Source organism: Megalobrama amblycephala, linkage group LG14 (genome assembly GCF_018812025.1).
Source record: "Megalobrama amblycephala isolate DHTTF-2021 linkage group LG14, ASM1881202v1, whole genome shotgun sequence".
Lineage (NCBI taxonomy): Eukaryota > Metazoa > Chordata > Actinopteri > Cypriniformes > Xenocyprididae > Megalobrama > Megalobrama amblycephala.
This window is the reverse complement of record NC_063057.1, coordinates 26,336,414-26,342,883: the sequence shown is the minus strand read 5'-3', so window position 1 is coordinate 26,342,883 and position 6,470 is coordinate 26,336,414. Positions and strand designations below refer to the sequence as shown.

The 6,470-nt window shown below is 33.0% G+C and overlaps 2 long non-coding RNA genes across 2 annotated transcripts; one reads left to right on the top strand and one right to left on the bottom strand.

The window, feature by feature from the left end:
- Positions 1 to 642: 642 nt before the first annotated feature.
- LOC125246380 lies at positions 643 to 2,875 on the bottom strand. Its single transcript, XR_007179826.1, has 3 exons — positions 2,761 to 2,875; positions 1,484 to 1,783; positions 643 to 1,320 (listed from the first exon to the last, which is right to left on the bottom strand). It is a non-coding gene; the product is annotated as an uncharacterized LOC125246380 (long non-coding RNA).
- LOC125246374 lies at positions 2,284 to 6,133 on the top strand. Its single transcript, XR_007179820.1, has 5 exons — positions 2,284 to 3,316; positions 3,597 to 3,805; positions 4,224 to 4,334; positions 5,122 to 5,322; positions 5,615 to 6,133. It is a non-coding gene; the product is annotated as an uncharacterized LOC125246374 (long non-coding RNA).
- Positions 6,134 to 6,470: the final 337 nt, after the last annotated feature.

Sequence of the window (6,470 nt, the reverse complement as noted above, 5' to 3'; positions counted from 1 at the left end):
CTAGTTCAGTTTAAATACATGGACTAGCTTCCTAATTTCATTTAAATTACAGAATATTACACTGGGATAAGCTACGTAAAATAAAGTGTATCAAAATTGTACTTAAGTGTACTTCATGTGTATCTATACCTTATCCATCTGTAACGTAGTTTGAATTGACTCACTAGTTCAGTTTAAATACATGCACTAGCTTCCTAATTACATTTAAATTACAAAATATTACACTGGGATAAGCTACGTAAATTAAAATGTATCAAAATTGTACTTAAGTGTACTTCGTGTGTATCTATACCTTATCCATCTTTAACATAGTTTGAATTGACTTACTAATTCACAGTTTAAATACATGCACTAGCTTCCTAATTACATTTAAATTACAAAATATTACACTGGGATAAGCTACGTAAAATAAAGTGTATCAAAATTGTACTTAAGTGTGCTTCATGTGTATCTATACCTTATCCATCTGTAACATAGTTTGAATTGACTCACTAGTTCACAGCTTAAATACATGCACTAGCTTCCTAATTACATTTAAATTTAAGAATAAAGTGCTTTAACTCAATAGTCTAGAGTTGAATTGATGTGATGAATTGCCTTTTCTGTCCACCTGCCAGTAAACACAAAGGGGTGACTAATAAATTGAAAAGTCAAAATGTAAATATATTTATTTTTACCCTCAAAAACTCAAAAATTATAGACCTTTACATCAAATACAACATATAACCATCTGCTAAAATTGACTGTTTCACAAACTTTAATGGTAATTGATAATACATATTTTATTAATTAAATCTATAGTATATTATACTCTCTAAAGTGTATTCTTGAAAGTCCACTGAGGTCACAGTCCATTCACACTCTGTACTTTTGACTTATGTCCTGAATTAGCCTTCCAAAGATGCCTTTCTTGTTTTTCTTTCCTAGCCAATATGTCCATTCAATAAACTTTAAGTGACTCTTCAGCATTTTCTCAGTACGGTTCCCCCTTAATCTCCACACTTGTCCTTTAATTGTTTGCCAGTATCTCTCAATGTGTTGAGTGTGGCTACCAGTCTGTGGATCCACAAAGTTGTTTTTGTGGTTTACTGGATAGTGGTGATAGCCTTGTGTAGTGAGGGACTGTACATATGCCCGCCAGGAATCACTATAAATTGTTGAACCTCTGCGCACATGCCGCTTAATGATTGGAAGCAGAGTTCTGCGTGCTCGTGAAGGGACCATCTTAAGAATAGGCCTTCGGCTACAGTGGTGTACTTCTAACAGACCGAACACCCATCCATGTCTTGCCCAGGTACCACCATACCGTCCACGGTTATACTGTAAGAAATACACAATTTCAGTTATTTACACACAAATACACAATAGATCTTATAAGTGTGCCCACAAAATCAAATTTTAACCAAATGCAGTTCTGCTAATGCTAAATTACTGAACTAGATTTGAGATGGAAAAAAAACTAAAAAAACATTTATTTGAGTACCTTTCTTTTATGACTGAATTTGGACTCATCAATTACAACAAAACGATGTCTTGAGTGCCCTCCAATTTTGAATTGATGCTTTCTTTTCATTTTCATTCTCAATGCAGTTGTGCACACCTTTTAATTAAAAACCACCATTAGTAACCACAAAAAGCGAACTATTACATCAGCTTTTATTGTTTCAAGCATATAGATTCTACCTTTCTGAGCTTTTTGGTCATTTTTGAGAGTGTTGCTGAACTGGATGCCACTCCGTCTTCCATCATGTCAATCTGACGTAATCTCAATCCTTGTGCAAACCTATAAAACAACCAAGTTAGTATTTACAAAATTTAAAGCCTCACCAGTGTCAGAAATAAATGCTTTTATGACACTTTCCCACTGAAAACTATCCCCCCCCCCCCCCCCCCAACCTTATTAAAAGGAAATGGAAATTTTAAATATTAAACTTTTAAATTATAAAACATAATATATATTTATAGATTATTTTTTTTGCCATGCATTCAAATAAAACAAAAAAACATTTTAGATATAATTCTTGATATGTTCTGCAGTTTCATCAAATTTAGAATAACTTTTAAACCTGCACGATTAAATACCACATGTACTTACAGAAAAAAACCCAAACAATAAGGAAATAAATTGTGTATCTCAGATTATTTTACTTAAACAGGTTGGGGCATGCATTTAACTGCAAAACAGGCTAATTTATGGTCCATTCTATACATATATATTAAACTTGGTTTATATACTAAAATATCAATACATACTAATTAGAGGTTGATCATATTGTGTTTTCCTAGTATAAAATTGAGTTTAAAGAAACACAATAAGGATTATTGTGTTGACACTATAGTTAATCTATATATTGAATGTGTTAAATAATGTTATTTGTCTTTACTACTAAGTATGCACTTTTACAACCAACATTTATAAGGCACGTATAAAACAGTATAATAATGCATCAAAGGTTCATTTTAATAAGCAAGCACTTACTAAATGTTCTGAAACCGCGAGCCAGTGGAATATGCTGTTTTTTCGTCCGCGAAAAAAAGAATAACACTCGAAATTATAATTAAGACTTCTGCTAACGTTATAATATTTTAAGTTACTGAAGCCTCTTTATGGCCCAAATCTGATCAAACAATCACGGAAACCCTGTAACATGTCTGATTGGTAACTTACTTTTACTTTAATTTCTCAGAAAGCATGTTTTGTGTTTAATGATTTAAAAAAAAAAAAAAAAAAACGTAGAAATTGCGTTAACATTAACTCACCTGTAAATAAACATTAACCATTCATGGAGTCCTTTATGGGATCCTGAAAAAATCGATCCAGTCCTGATCGATTTTTTCTTCTTTTGGACGTGGCTCTGTTTGCGATTGCACACCCTTAATAAAAAAAAAAAAAAGAAAAAGAAAAAAAAAAAGAAGATTGATTGTACTAAAGTAATCAGTAGCCTAACTGTTAAATAAATACATTTAAATAAATTACTTTTTTCTCCAACCCACTTACCAGGCATATCCATCTATTCTGTTGTCTTTGACAAACTTCATTTTTCTTCTGCAGTGTCCACATCGCATTATTTTGGCTAATAATTTTTTTCGCTGCATCCATTTGATAAGCTTTATCTTATCATTTTTTTCGTGCAGTCGTGATACTGTATGTAAAGACACCATATTTTAAATTTCGCGCCTAGCTGCCTACCTGCGCGGTTTATTTCTATACGTGTAATATACGTCATCGAACCGCGTTATCACGTGACCTTAGTAACGGCCTTTATTGGTTAGAAAAGGAATCGCTTAGAATCCTGGAGAGACACCTACACAACTGGTAAGTAATAGTGTTTTTGTTGGTAGATATACTTTTTTAGAAGAATATACAGTAAGGTGAGATCGAAATGTATTAAATTATGTATAGGATTGTTGACTGCATTATTGTCTCATTTGACTGCTTTACTACGAACCTTGCTAGTCTCTTTTGTGCAGATATACATACACTTTTAAGAAAAATGAAGATTCACCATTTTTTAATACTAAATACCATAGCAAAAAAATGTTTTAATGATGTGGTTTACATCATATCTGATGTGTACATCACTATTCGGACTCAGGTCCACTATGGCCAGCAAAAGAGTGAAAAGGAGAGGACAAAAAATATGGGATGAAGAGACTGTAGAGAGCCCCAAAAATGTGACACAAGATCTGCAAGCTGCTAAAGAAGTAACGTTAGAGAAGCATGTAGGAGAAGACCAGAGAATGGAAGATGAAGATCATGTGTCCAGCAAGGAGAGTGAACAGTGTGATGAGACTCTGTTCAGTGGTAAGAGTTTATTTCATTGTATTCTGCCTTGATTCTGGGAATGTAAGCATTCCTCAATTGAAATTTAGAAATATAGATAAGTGTCTTCATAAAAAGCAGCTACTTCCTTAAATTTTAACTGGTAAAAGAAAAGGGAATGCACATTAGGTCCTACCCATCCATTGCTTATTTTATTAACATGTATTTTTCAAGTCCACTATTATTATCACATATTGTCACTGATTTTAGTTTAGTCAGTTATTTTTAATATCATGCTTTTTACCTTCTGTTAAAATGTTATTAAATGTCATTATGCTAACTTATGTTTATCTTTTAAATCTCTTATTGAAATCTTATTTAGCACTTTCATTAAACCTCTTTCTAAATGCTTCATAAATAAAATGCATTAACTGTACATTGAATATTTTGTTGATTGTAGATAAAACCAGCTCCCTGAAGTTGCAGCAGAAAAATAAAAGACTGCGGAAAAAAATTAAGAAAAAGCAAGAGGAAATTGACACCTTGAAGAAAAAGTTGAGAGCAAGAACAGGTTGGTGACTGGCTGGGTGAGGTCTGTTATGTTAGACATGTAATTAAAGAGAAAGTGACCCAATAAAAACAGTATAAAGTACATGTATATTCTATATCCTTTTTTAAACTAGTTGTAAAGGGTCAATGAAATGTTTTCTTTTTATTATTTTATAATGTTCCTAGAGGTCCACTTTTTAAAATTCTAGTTATACAAGTTTGTTACTAAGATTTCTGTATTAAACAACGTGAAGTGGACCACTGTTTTGATTTACGAATGTATAAAGTAAACCACCAAAAACAATTTAGCAGCAAAGTAGTCCTTACATATCAGAACAATCATTGATCACAGATTACACATTATAACTAACATGTTTGCTTGCATGTTGCACCATTAGTGTCAATTATTGTACCTGAGCCACTCTGTATTACTTTTAATTCTATTGTGGTGTTGCAACATCAGGATGGGGCTGATATTCAAATTAGCTGTTTTTTGCAAAGTATGTCAAATGTTGAATTATAAAGGAAAATTTGATTCCCCCATTTCATGACCCCTTTAAAGAACTTGATCAAACTAAACTAATTTTGCATGCAGCTATAGCTTTGTCAGGAGATAGCACACATGCTAATATAAGCTCAAATACATCCAAAGTAAAATTTATTTTTCTTTGGGTGGCAGTTGAGGCTTATTTATGGTGTGAAGGCACTTAATAATAAAAATAAAAAAAAAGAAATAAAAATATAGAATAACAATGAAAATCAGTTCACACAAAAAGTAGATTTTATAATGTGATGTTTTTTGGGGGCAGGGAAATCAAAAAAGTACAAATCCTGAGATTCAGATGATTCCAGCTCCACCTCCAGCTCCAGCTCCACCTCCAGTTCCACCTCCAGCTCCACCTCCAGTTCCACCTCCAGTTCCTTGTTTTCATCTACTTCATTCTCCAAAATGAAGAAACCCCACAAGAAAAGTAAAAAGAAGCACCGTCATCCTCTGGCAATGGCAAGAGGTACTTTAAACGGTATATCTGTGGTTGGCAACCATTTTGCAACTGCAAAAAATGTTAAACTATTTAAAGAATTCTGCTGGTCTGTAGTCTACTGCAGTGGTTCCAACCCAGTTTCTTTTTGTATATTGAATAACAATGAATAATTATCTTTGATATATTTTTGATTATTTATAATACTGCCTATGAAAAGTAGTTGGGAGAAAGCAATGCTATTTAATATATAATTTCAATCCTATTGTAGTCCATTTAAAGTGAATGGCTGATAATTCTGTTTTTCTTGTTTTCTTTGCAGCTCGCACAACTGATGATGTGGTACATAGGTACCATAAAGTTATGAAGGCCTATAAGAGTCAGGGGAGCATGACTAAGGCATTTAAAATGGTAGGTGTGGATCGGAACACACTGGCGCTGTCTGCTCCCCTGGCAGAAATTGCAATTGCATGTCCAAAATTCTTAAAGAGCCTTCCACCATTTAACCTCAGAAAAGAGAAGCTTTTAGACTACTCTAAGCGTTGTGCGGAGTCAATGACTCCAGAGGTCAGCACTAAAATTGAAGAGCTAAAAGCTAAAGGCAAGCTTCTGCCAATCAAGTACAAATACAGATAAGCCCCTTAATATTTAATAGTTTAATAATGTTATAGTTTTATATTGGGGCTATTTTTGTTTTTTATTTATTCATTTAATTTGTTTCACAAGCAGTTCCACTATGTTAGAATGCACTTAAAATGTGTTTAAGTAATATGTTTTGCTTAGCAATGTATTAAAAGCCATTCTATTCTAGTGTTCCATTGTTTTAAAGCTTAATAATAAAGGTTTTGAATTGTATAAATCTACTCACATCATTCATTTCCATCAATGTGTTGGTAGGCAGGTGGATAGAAAGTATAAGAACACTTATTCCTGGTTTCACAGACAAGGCTTAAGCTAGTTCTAAGCTAAAATGCATGTTTGAGCTGTTTTAACTGAAAGTAACTTGCACTGATGTATCTTAAAATATGTCAGTGCCATTGTTTTGTCTCAAGATACACACCAGTAACATTTCTAAAAGCTACTTAAATGTCCTAATTGAACTAAGGCCTAATCCTGGCTTAATGAAACCGGACCTTAAGATTTGGGTATAATTTTCCACATCCCGCTCTGTTTACCAC